Source organism: Podarcis tiliguerta (genome assembly GCF_965153285.1).
Source record: "Podarcis tiliguerta genome assembly, chromosome: 6".
NCBI classification, from domain to species: Eukaryota; Metazoa; Chordata; class Lepidosauria; order Squamata; family Lacertidae; genus Podarcis; species Podarcis tiliguerta.
Genome location: NC_139539.1, coordinates 46952976 through 46966165, shown reverse-complemented (window position 1 = coordinate 46966165; position 13190 = coordinate 46952976). Strand labels below are relative to the sequence as shown.

The 13190-nt window shown below is 40.8% G+C and overlaps 1 protein-coding gene across 3 annotated transcripts in view; it reads left to right on the top strand.

Moving 5' to 3' along the window:
• The window catches only part of SORT1 (sortilin 1), a 50429-nt gene that overhangs the window by 2916 nt on the left and 34323 nt on the right, over positions 1-13190 (top strand). The window contains exon 1 of one of the 3 annotated variants that reach the window (XM_083445695.1): positions 1827-1830. The exons of the other annotated variants lie outside the window; for them this stretch is intronic. The gene's annotated coding sequence lies outside the window, so the exon portion shown is untranslated. Of the gene's footprint in view, positions 1-1826; positions 1831-13190 lie in introns of those variants that run through there. 3 annotated transcript variants of the gene reach the window in all.

The following is a 13190-nucleotide window of genomic DNA, read 5'->3' as shown; positions in this document are numbered from 1 at the left end:
CTAGGGTTGAACCTAAATATTATCCTCCTGTAAATTAAACCAATTAGATCTAGTCCTGCCGTCTGGGGAAGTAACAAACTCTTCCATGCCCTCTTCCATGTGACAGCCCTTCAGTGAGTCTGAAGGGTGCTGTCATGTCTTCTTTGTCTTCTCTTCTCTAAACTAAACATGCCTAGTTCCTTCAACTAGGGTTGCCATATTTAAAAAAGTAAAAACCAGGACACCCCCAAATTGTTGAGCTTGTTTTTAGGAAACCACCAAAATTGTGGTGTTTTTAGACAAACTTTTTTTAGACAAATGCCAAATTGTGATCTGGGACATTTCGGAAATTCCCCCCGGATGTCATTTCCAACTTTGAAATCCCAGAAATGTCTGGGAAAATCCGGTTGTAGGGCAGCCCTACTTCAACCTTAACTAACAGGACTTGTTTTCTTTATTCCGCTCACCATCTTTGTTTCCCTGTTCTGAGTCCATTTTACTTTGTTTACATTCTTCCTGAGGGGTGTTGCCCACGTTGTGGTCTCAAATTTCAGCAGCACCCTGTGCAACACCAAAAATTGGTGCTCCCCCCCCCGCCCTTTGCACTCCATTCTAAATCATAGTTGCAGCTTCCCCTGTGGCACCCCTGAAGCTCTATGCTCAGTGTGACTGAATTGGTTGTGCTCCCTTAAATCCGCCTCTGGTGTCCAGAACCATACACTGTGTTCAGAAGGAGGTCTGACTACCGCAGAAAAAGGTGGAAGAGTACAAAGTGCCAAACCCTCCCTCCCTTTCCACCCCACAATCTCCAGCAAACTTTTTTACTTCTCATGAAGCAAGTTTTAAGTCATTACATATGCCTTGAGTGCTCATCCCTCTTTCTTCAATTAACCTGCTTGGCTATAAACTGATGATTATGCTGATTGTGGTGAATTGTAATTCCTTCAGAGACTTTAATCTGGGTGGATCAGGAAGAACGCTCCAATCACAGAAAATAGGGAGAGTTTCATAAGCTCATCAGACAAGCAGGAGTTTTGTTGTAGTAATCTGCTGGGGGAGCTGGATAAGTTTTACCCCTCTTCTCATGTTCTGTTCCTGATCACAATGACAATGCACATTTCTTTCTCAGTGGATTTCTCATAGCTTAGCTTTTCAACTGAAATGTATTGCTCCTAAGAGGGGAAAGGGCCATATTTCCTTTCCCTGAGACATAGATAACAGCTGCTGTGCTGTTTATATACTGTAGTTCTAAATAATATTGCATGAATGAGCTAAAACTCTGGTAGAAGCAATAAACTACTATATCACAGGGCAAATGTAATGATACCATGAAATAAAGATTAAGAGGATGCTGCTGGATTTGGTGAACCTGAAAATCTTATCTGCCCTGATCATTTCCTGTTAGCAATGTTTAAATCCCTGTTATAGTCTTCCCCACGTAGCAGTTTATGCTGTATTTCCCCTCAACATTTGATACTGTTTGTAAAATGAAGATAAAAAATGTGTCAATTTGAGAAGAAGAGTGCCCAACACCAACTGTTCTCTGCTTTTCTAATATAATTGGGTGTTGTCATTTTGCTACTCCACCCTGCATCCCACCCCCCACCTACCACACAGGACTGTCTTGCTTATGGTTTGTTATATTGCCATATTTGCATAGGTACATGTACAATTATCTTAACTCATCACAGGTCTGTCTAGTGCTACAGTTTGTTAGCATGAGAATCCTATAAGCAGGAAGACACTGATTAATTGAATGAATAAACAATTTAAACAACGCATAAAACCTAAAAGTACTGTTGATTATTTAAAACGTAAAACAAAATCTGATTATTCCAACTCAGCACCCACTCACCAAGTGGAATGAGAGGAATGCCAATATATAGTTATTTTATAGAGTTTTATGGTTACTTGCATGCATTTTTATTTATTTTGCATTCATCATCTGGCCATTTTACAGAGCAAAATGTTTCTAAGGTATTTGAAAATCATACTAATGCACATTATCAGAGCATTAAGGTCTATCTAAAACAGCTGGTCTATATATAATCCAAAATTGTAGAAATAATGTTCAGTTTTTCTCCCAGACCCTTTCTGAGAGACACTATAGGTTCTCATTCTATGTATTCACAGCTGATTTGAAATAGGAAGAATTCAAAACAAACAAAACTTCTGTTTCACACTTCTTCATGGCCAAGGCACCAAGAAGCCCTCACTGTTTATTTCTCTTTTTAAATAGAATGGAGAAGACAAGGAAGTGGGAATGGTACAAGCAGATGCTTATTTGTGCTGCATTAGATCTTGCCTGCTGAGAATGCGTTCAAAATGCATTCTTTACAATGAGCTGGCTGTTTGTTTCCTGAACCTGCCATATACACAGAAAGATCCCAGGATTTATTTATTTAAATACACTTCTTGCCCTCTTGGGCACTTAGGTTTAGGATAGTTTACATTTTAAAAATGTTTCTCAGTTGATACAAATTCTCCTGAAACCTCATGGTGCAATGTGAAATTCAGTAGCCAATAGTAGTTTTCACCTACTTCTGTTCCTTTCAGCCACTCTACCCCAAGATTAAACCTCCATTCTCCAGTTCTGTCTTCCCTAGCTCTCATATCTCTTGTGCCAAAATGTAACAAACAGGAATGAATTGAGTGTTCAATGTTAACTTAATGTCTTCTGTCTTCAGTAGAACTTTGCAAGGTGGAGACTAGTATTTGTTACCTAATGTACATCAACTTGAAATTCTTGAATGTTGATTAAACCAATCTTTTTGAGAATCTTAGCTGAAGAAATAAGTTATTCGCTTCTAGTCCACAAAGCTTTTTTCCCTTTTAGTACAAAGCTTCTGTGAGGCTTGGTTCTATAATAAACAAGTGTCATAAGAATTTGGTGTCTCATCACAAGAAATAATGTGTACTGTAATTGTTTTCTTTTGGTGTCTGTTTTGTCATCACTGTGATAGAATAGATGGTGCCTGTTGGAGAATAGAGAGCCATTCTTGGCTCTGATACTTTCCTTTTGGGCTTTTGCACATTTAAAAGGAGTGAATTGCAAAAGCTGATTTCATCTTCAGCCCTCTGGATCCAGTTTTGGATCAAGTGTATTCTTCATATCTCTGGGGACCTTCACTCATACAGGTGCATACAGTTGAAACTCTCATTACCATAAGAACTTTTACATACAGGAGAGATTCCATTATACTCCTCCTTTAGTGGCTTTAGCGCATTTATGTGGAGTTTTGGTTTTTTGATCCCCCCACCCCCAAAAGCCTCTATTGATTGGGATCCGATTTAGTGTTTTACGTCACTTACATTCATTCACCAAAATTCAAAAACAATCTTATGAACTGGATAAATGGCTTTTACAGTAGCCAAATATATTTGGACAGAAATATTTGACTAGGGGAAACATGCAAAAAAGTGCACTTAATGTGGCTTAAATGTTAAAGGTAAAGGGACCCCTGACCATTAGGTCCAGTCGTGACCGACTCTGGGGTTGTGGCACTCATCTCGCTTTATTGGCCGGGGAGCCGGCGTACAGCTTCTGGGTCATGTGGCCAGCATGACTAAGCCACTTCTGGCGAACCAGAGCAGTGCACGGAAATGCCGTTTACCTTCCCGCTGGAGCAGTACCTATTTATCTACTTGCACTTTGATGTGCTTTTGAACTGCTAGGTTGGCAGGAGCAGGGACCAAGCAATGGGAGCTCACCCCATTGCGGGGATTTGAACCGCCGACCTTCTGATTGGCAAGTCCTAGGATCTGTGGTTTAACCCACAGCGCCACCCGTTACGTTCCATAAATTCAACATTTAGCTAGGAAATTACTTTTACAGCCATACCTCGGCATACAGACGTTGCGGGTTGCACGTTTTTGGGTTGCGGACCGCGCTGAACCCGGAAGTACTGGAACAGGTTACTTCTGGGTTTCAATGCTCATGCATGCGCAGAAGCACAAAATGATGTCATGCGCAGAAGCGCCAAATCGCATCACGTGCGTGTGCAGATGTAGCACTGCAGGTTGTGAACGTGCCTCCTGCACAGATCACGTTTGCAACCCGAGGTATGACTGTATTTGAAATACTTGTAAGATAAGACAAAGCAATTCAATAACATACTTTTACCTTGTTTAAATTTTGTTTTTCATAACAGTTTTGACTGCTTTCATTGAATGTGCTATTATATTTATTTCCTTGGTAAAAATGATCTAATTACATCTGTAAAAATCTATCTAGTTTGACTGGTATTGTATTAATTATTTTATGAATTTTTAAATAAAAATTTTTTAAATTAAAAAATTATATTGAAAAAATGTAGCAGTGGAAAATTTTGTACCCCGCATCACTCATATGAAGCAGAGGACTTTATATAGCGTAGTGTCTGTCCAAGAAGAGTGTTGAGTGTGCCAAATGCTGCTGTTCCTTCAAAGATATCCTTTCCCAGGTCAATGTTGTGATTATTCTTAAATCCTGTATTTCTACTTGGGTACAAACACATGCCAATAAAACTTCCTAGGTACTGACCTCCCCCGCCCCATTGCAACATGTATACATGCACAGTAAAAAAAAAAAAAAAAAGTCCAACTAAAGGTTAGGCCACTCTAATACCTAATCCTGCAAACCTTTTATGGCTGGTCTTATACAATAGCCCTTACAATGTTCTGCTTTCTGAAAGTTAACTTGAGAAAAGTTGCTTATCACATATATAGAAGGTCCTGTGATGTTTAGAGCACATGTTTGGCGCAATAAGTTAAGTCTAATTCTCACTGATATAATCTAGAATGAACCTTCTGGTATGCTTATCAGGAGAATCCCTGTTAATTCCCTTGTTGCAAGCAGCTCATTTTATTTTGCAATGTGGCGTGATTATTCAAATATGATTACAAGTCTCTACTCCTAATAATAATTTCACTTTGTTGTGAATGCTATATGTGAAGATTGCTTATAACCTCAGATGCTGACAGTGGGTGATATCCCACTAAGATGTACTCAGAGGAGCCCCATTAAAATCAAGAGTTGGGGCTTATCCACACTTACCTTTTGCCCTGTTCTTTCCAGGAAGAGGTCTGTGCTTAAATGCTCTTATGTCTAAGCATCCCCACCCCCTGGCGAGCTTTCCGTGAAAAAACCCACTCTTTAAAGCTCAATCGGTGCAAGAATCAATTCAGGTTTTCCGTGGATTAACATTTGCTCCAGTTGATCTTTAAAGAGTGAGTTTTCATGGGGAAAGCTCTAGAGCAAAAAAAGGGTGCTTGGACACAGAGCTTTAAATTGTGGACTGTGCCTGGAAAGAGCAGAGGGACAGTAAGTGAGGATAAGCTGGCTATCACCCAGTGTATTGTATGGGGACATACAAAAGAATCAGTTTTGATCTGTGGTAGGGAGCCAATTCCTTCAACATAAAATGTTTCCATTGGCTATTTTGCTGTGTGTTAGTAAAACCAACTACAATTTCCTTTTTTACATAAGTGTTTTTCTGAATGATGTGAAGGATCCTTCACGTGCATGTACTAAACTATTGTTAAGTCTTGTTGACAATAGTGGAGAAGGAATCAATTTTTCATGCTCATTCTTTGCTGGATTGGGATGTAGACATAATAGGGCGGTTCTATAGAAATACACCATTTTGTTACATAGTATGTGACCCTAAAGCTGTTTTTAATAAAAGCCATAGTCAAACTTGAGCAACTTACCTGTATTTTTAGATCCCTGATTAGTCATACCATACTATGAAGCTGAAGTTGGTTTAATAACTGAACGGGAAAGTAGAGTATAGATTCTAGTGTAAGTTATACCAAAAGTTGTGCATTAATGTTTCCTATTTGTATGACTTCACAGTGAACTAACCTCATGTTGCCACTTTAGTTGCCATTTTCAGTCATGTTGGGTTGCTGTTGTGCCCCATCTTGACTTTCTCTATATTACCTGTGCTTTTTTTTTTTCATAATCCAGAGAGATGGTGGTATCTGGTCAGCATGTTCTCCACATAATTTTCTGTGGCTTTTTGTGTTAAAAAAGAGTATTCTTTTTGTGGGGAAGGTATGAGTTTGGTTCCCCTGCCACATATTGTTGTAAACGTGAAAAGATCAAAAGCAAAATTGGGATTGTAATGCATAACTAATGGCTCTTCCAATGGAGTGGAATGGAAAAAGATATTGACAAAAGCCAGTTGACATCCCTTTTAACCTCTGAGAGCCCATCTATTATAGACAGGGTTGGCATGTCACAGTAAGTTGTACTGTGGCTTCTTGAAATTACATGGACTCCTGGAGAGGAGCTCACAGCTGATTTGATTCTCCCTGCTCCTTTTTACTGCAGCTCTGCACTTAGCTAAAACTCAGTACATAATGCTAGGGTTTTGTTTTGTTTAGTCTTGGCATGTTGCTAGAACTCTCTAGGTAACCATGAACTCTCACCAAGGTTTGTTCTTTGCTTACTGTTTCACATGAAGCAGCCCATAACAAAGGAGCAGTAGTTGATCAACCTGCTTTTGCACACAGTCTCAACAAAATACTGCTTGATTTTTGCTATTTGCCTAGTATATCTTCACCAGATTCTGTAGAGAGAGGTACTCCATTTGCTTTTTTTAAAAAATGAAGTGAGATGCAAAGCTGTTGGTGATTTGTGTAGACCTGTCCTGAAATATTCCCTGCTTCGCCAGTGGCAAATGACATTTCACAAATGCAACTAGCAACACTTGCTGTATCATAGTTTAGTGAACATCAGGTGCAGAGGCAACTAATAAGAATTGAGTCCTAGTGTTGAAGCTTCCAGTTTTGGGAATTACCTACTTCAGTATAGAAAATGTTTTAGAACCTTGTAAGAACTACCGTTTATGGTCACTGATACAAAAGCTGCTTAGGACAGTGCTATGTGCCATGACTCCTGTGAAAAGTGCCAGTATTTCATGCAGCAAATGTAACCAGTGTGAAAGCAATACAGTGGATGCTCGGGTTGCGAACGTAATCCATGCGGGAAGCACGTTTGCAACCCCCTCAGCGTTCGCAACCCGCAGCGTCATTTATGCGCATGCACGGGCCGCGATTCGGCACTTCTGCACATGCGCAAAGCGTGATTTAGTGCTTCTGTGCATGCGCAGGCGCCGAAACCCAGAAGTAACCCATTCTGGTACTTCCGGGTTCAGCGTGGTACGCAACCTGAAATCGCACAACCCGAAGCGCCTGTAACCCAAGGTATGACTGTGCATCCATAATGTACTCAGTGCAAGACATGCACTCTGTCAGTCACACATGTGCACATGCCTTGAAAGTCGGATTAAAACAGCCTTCCCAGGTGCATTTTGACCCCCATACTTAACAGCATGGGACATTTATACTGTCAGCTCACATAACATTTGTGTTGATGCTGCTGGCAAAAGTGTTTGGTTTTAAAACTGCATTATGTAAGAGTATCTAAAAGGAAATAACATTTCCCCTCCTATCCAACGGGTTGCATATATATATGCAGGGGCTTTCATTTTTTCCTGTAAAATGGAATTGCACACATCATACTATGGACATTACTCTTGTTCATAGAAGAGAAGAAGAGAATAAGAAAATCATGTAGTTCATGCCATTCTGTGCATTACTGCATTAGATTCTAATGATTAGAGCAACATCCTTGTCCCATATTTGAAAAGCAAAACAATACATGGAAAACACAAGAAAATGAGAAGTCGTCCGTATGGCAATGCGACATACCGGTATATCTAAGAGAGAGATACTTGGGAATGCTGTGTGCTTAAATATGTAAAGCAACCTTGGTTTTCCTAGAAATCGTTTTGCAATCATATCCAATCTAACCTTAGTTTCAAAACAATTGTAAGTCATGATGGCTTCACCTTTAATAAGATGGGCAGTGTCCATGGATTCTGGCTCAGTTTGTTGGACAGACCGGTTTTTCAGGGTTTGAACAAGTTTCTGGGAGTGCTGAACTTCCTTGCAATTAAATAGCTATCCAATGTGCTGTAGAAGAAACAGGGCAGCAGTGTATGTTACCAAACACTTGGAGAAACACATATTTGCCAAGATCATTATGGTAATATTGGGGGGTTCTTTTTCTCTCCCCACTCCACCCCCACCTCAGCCACCACGCTGAACTTACTTCTGGCCCTGGACTTGGCTGTAGCACAGAAACCAAGAAGAAGCATTGGGTGGGGAAGGTTTAAGCATTTTCCTTGTTTCCATGTTAACATTACAAGGCAAATGCAGGGTTGGGGATTCCATTATTGCCTCTCAAGGTGTAGTTATGCTCACAGTTGACTAAATGAAAAGATAGACTAGTTTTGTCTAAAATAATTTCATTTTCTTCTGCTGGTCTGGGGAAGAAACTATAGCTGAACATATCTTGGTCACTAAATATTTGCAGTAGAAGGAGAGAAGATTGTTCTTTGTGGTCTCTGTGGAGTCCCATGTATGGGTTCTGTGCTTATACCCAGCCAAGTCTAGGACTTTCTAGAGCAGGGCTGGGAACTTGTGGCCGTTCAGATGTTGTTGGACTGCAACTCGTTCCTGACCGTTGGCTAGGTTGGCTGGGGCTAATGGGAGTTGGAGTCCAACATCATCTGGAGGGCTACAGGTTCCTCATCCTTGCTCTAGGGTTAGATGATTAATATTTTTGGTGGGAGGCCTGCACTCTGGGCATATTCTCAGGAGGACCATGGCCCTTGCATTCCCATTCAATTCCTCCATGGCTGCAGCAGATTAAACTTTCTTTTTTTCCCCCAGGAGGAAAGTTAAAATCTAGATTCCTTTCTCTTTTCTCTTGTTCAGTCTACAATGAGTTTCATTTTGTTTCTTTTGGTGATTCCCTGTGCTTGTTCGTGTTTCCGTTAGTGTTGACAGGAGTCTTATGATACAGTGATCTCTCTCTCAATGAATATTTTATTGATAGAATGCTCTATTTGTAGCAGTAGTTCCTTCATTTGGATACTACTGCTGCCACCTTTGCATTAATGAGTGGCACATTGTGACACCTTCCCTCTTTGTCAAAAGTTCACAAGGCAGACACACAGACAGGTCCGTCTTGGCTTTCTATGACCTTCTGGTAGCCGATTCTTGTGATGAATTCTGAGGCTCAAGTTATCAGGGCTCCACTGTGACATAACTCTGCTGCATCTCAATCCTTTCACTCTTGCCACTGACAGCGGGTGGTGCTGTGGGTTAAACCATAGAGCCTAGGGCTTGCTGATCAGAAGGTTGGCGGTTTGAATCCCCATGACGGGGTGAGCTCCTGTTGCTCGGTTCCTGCTCCTGCCAACCTAGCAGTTCGAAAGCACATCAAAGTGCAAGTAGATAAATAGGTACTGCTCCAGCGGGAAGGTAAACGCCGTTTCCGTGTGCTGCTCTGGTTTGCCAGAAGTGGCTTAGTCATGCTGGCCACATGACCCGGAAGCTGTATGCTGGCTCCCTTGGCCAATAAAGCAAGATGAGCGCCGCAACCCCAGAGTTGTCCACGACTGGACCTAATGGTCAGGGGGTACCTTTACCTTTACTGACAGCTGAATCTGCCTTGGTGGACTGTTGCAAGTGCTGTGGTGGTTTCCTCTAGTGAAATTAAGACACTGTCCGGTGTGGCAGTTGGCATACCCTCTACAACAAGTGTGCCTCTGGTCTTACTTAGTGCGGACTGGTTTGGTATCAACATTTCTCCCAAACCTTGTTGTGGAGACAGTTGCTCCGATGCTTTGACTTGACTCATCAGGTGTGGAAGTCCAAGTGCATACCTTGGTAAAGATATCAGCCTAGGAATTCACCTTGGAGGAACTTTCCCCATTGCTGGACAAGTACATTGACACAAGTACATTGGAATGAATGGCCAATGATAAGTTGTCATATTTGTCACTGAAAGCATGACTGAAAAATAAAAGAAGAAGAAGGGCAAGGGAATTATCTCAGAACCAGCATCTCTAGAGATGGTTTCTACTCAGTCTTCTGCTGTGTTCAGGCTATTACTATCTCAGATCTTAAAGAAGCTCCAGTACATGTCTCCACTGAGGGTGAAGTTCAGGATCAAACCCTTCCCGGATGGAGGATTCACTCACTTTGACAGTTCCACCATCATTCCTGGTTCTGTGATTACTACTCTCTGCAGCATAGCTGTTCCCACAGGGTTTTTGTCCTCCCCCCGACTGAGGAAGTCCTCACATGCTTCCTGGTCTTGCTTCTAGTACAGATTGCTGCTACTTTGACCCCTGGTTGTCCCTGGGATCCTATTGTCAGGAAACATTCTCATTATTCGTACTGTGATCTCTGTTGTCCTTCAGTACCATAGAAAATTTTGGAGCGATAGTGTATACTATGGATTATGAACTCTGCCATTACGTGTCCACTTTTAACTGGGGACTACATTCCACATTGATCACATGACCTTCAAAGTTACTCTCACCTCATTTGAGGCATTGGGAGTGATGCTGGCACACATTGGATATGAAGGGTTTGGGCGAAAGAATCTGGTCAAGGATATCTTGCTGATCTATTCTAACACTATTGGCCTTTTAGATGAAGGTTCTTTCCTATAGGAATAGGAACTTTACTAGTGCTTTTAGCACTTTACTAGTGCTATCTGTATTACCAAACAATGTTCTTGCCTTCCTCCATGTTATGGATGGGAGTGGGACTAACTGTTGGGAGGTTGCAGGGCTGAAAATTTAATTGTAGGAGTTCTGGGTATGAGCACTGGGGAACGTGGACACATCTAAAGAAGGAAAAAGGAATAAAAGTAAAACAGTTTAAATAACTGACCGGATAATAAAAATGTTCTGAGTAGATAAATATATTAGAAGCTGGTTTGTAGTGATGTTATAGGCACCATTTACTCCATCACTTTGCATTAGCATCTTTACCGCAACTCCAGCAACCCTAATCTCTCCCCGCTGCATGCAAGCAGTATAGGGTACTGTACTTTGTTTCAGTAGAGCTGAAGAGGAATTCCTCCACTAGTCCTTGCTAGACGAGTATTATCTTTGCTGGGTCTAAAACAGGCTCCATGATTTTACAATATGCTCTAGTGTCCCTGAAACATTGTGAAGCTGAGCTGCTAATGGCCCTGCTTTGCGAATGTTGTGGTGATTGGCAAAATAAAGTGCTAAGTTGTGATTTTCCTTTCTCACTGAATGTTAACTGAGTTATCAGCAGTATGTGTAAAGAATCCAAGACAACAATATTCTTTAAATGTTTGTTTTGTTGTAGATCTTTCATTCTGTAGCTACTCTTCTAAAGATATTACTATTTTATTTTGGACATATTTCACAACATTTATATACTGTTTTGAATGTAAACCTCAAAATGGTTTACATATAAACTTGCTGGGCTCTCTTATATAGGTAATCCTTCACTGTGGTTGCAGTGATCTGGATGCAGTATTTATGTCTCTCAGCACCTATAATGTACCTTTTAGTGCAGTATCTGATTTGAATTAGTATTCGAACTTGTTAATAATGCAAGACTTCTGTTCTAATTTTTGGTTCCGTTGTTTTCGCTTGCGAATTCCCACTTGATCATTGATCTTCATGTGGAAATGTGAGGAACTGAGACATTAGTCCTGCCTACAGTGGGAGAGAAATGAATCTTTCATAATTATGGAGCACAGTAGCATTACTGCTGTCACTCGACTGTTCAGCACACTATCTGTTCTTGTAAGTACCACAGTGGGTGATGTGATTAAAATACAGCTTAATTCCCAGAGTATATAACCTCATAAATTAGTGTTGCTAAGGAGGGGCAATAATATTATAAAACCAGATGAGAGTATTGGCTTCATGCAATGGAATTAAAACAATTTCCCCACTGTATTCATAGTTGCTGTTGTTATTTATTGAGTGTATATACTGCCCGATACCTGGAGGTCTCAGTGTGGTTTATTATTGAGAAGTAGCAGGCAGAATTAGCATAAGTGCAACAAAGCAAAGTCTTACTTAAATTCAATTTAATTTGAGATGTTCTAGTTCTGTCTTTTTTTAAACTTAAAAATGTTAAACTTTGTAATAAGAGCATTTCCCCCACACATCCACAACCTGGGCAAATTAGCACTGAGCAAGTCATTAATAGCTTTTAGATAAGGATTAGACAAGATCATGGCCAACCAGATACCTGTGAGGAAACCCACAAGCAGGAGACCCCCAAGGCCTGCAGAAAACTCTCCTACTAGATGCAGAGGTTTAGCATGCTCCATTGCTGATAAAGATTCAGATCCTGGATATGTGACTATTAGGTGCAAACATGGGGTTGTTAATAAATAGTTATCCTTTATTAGGCATAGCAAACCACACATTATCAAACAGACACCGTATACAAATTGTGCAAAATACGAGCTCAACATAACAAGGTTTGTCCCGGTCAATCTTTAACTCCAGAGAAAATCAATTTGCATAAATAATACAGTACAGCACTACCTCCCCTACTTTAAAGACATCTCCGCTCCTTAGGAATGTTGAGCAAAGAGCAACGATAAACACAACCCCAATTAACTCCATAGTAGAGGAAATTGAAGAAATAACAAACAGTATTCAAGATTTGATGCGTGACCTGAACAAGCCTAGGGCAAACCCCCATGAACCTGCTAACGTGGGCAACAGGAATACAAACAATGATAGATTTGGGAAAGAGGAGATACTGGCCTTTCTACAGGAGGAATCCCCGGTAAGAGACTCACCCAACCAAGAAAGGTGTTTGCAGACCAAGGGACTGGATCCTATACGCCGAATCAATATGTATGATACTGTAGATAATCCATCTACACCTCTATCCATAGAACAGACTTTGCCCACAGTTATGGAGGAGGAGCAAGCATGATCAGAAACTACACAAATGTAGTTTGAACTCAATCAGAAGATGCACATTGGGAAGCTGGTCACTCCGAGCGCTGAGCTGCGATTGCCCCCAGACGAGGACCAACCAGAAACCTTCCCGATAGATAACATGGGGTTGTTTCAATACCTCATTTTCAATTGATGGCATCCAGCATAGTTCCCCTGATCTAATTACTCTTTTGTTTATATTCCTCCAAGAAAATATGTTGATAGAACTTCATTGGAAAACCAGATAGTGTAGTTCTATTTGTTCTGTTTGTTTGTGCCCTCACTGTTTGTTTGTGCTTCTTGGCTTCTTCAGTGGAGCAGCCAACATTGTTGAGCTTTTGTTAAAGTTTTAGGGGCAGGCTTTGGTTTGGAGGGCGATGGAACCTCAGTTTATTGAGTACTTTCAGCGCTTTTCTA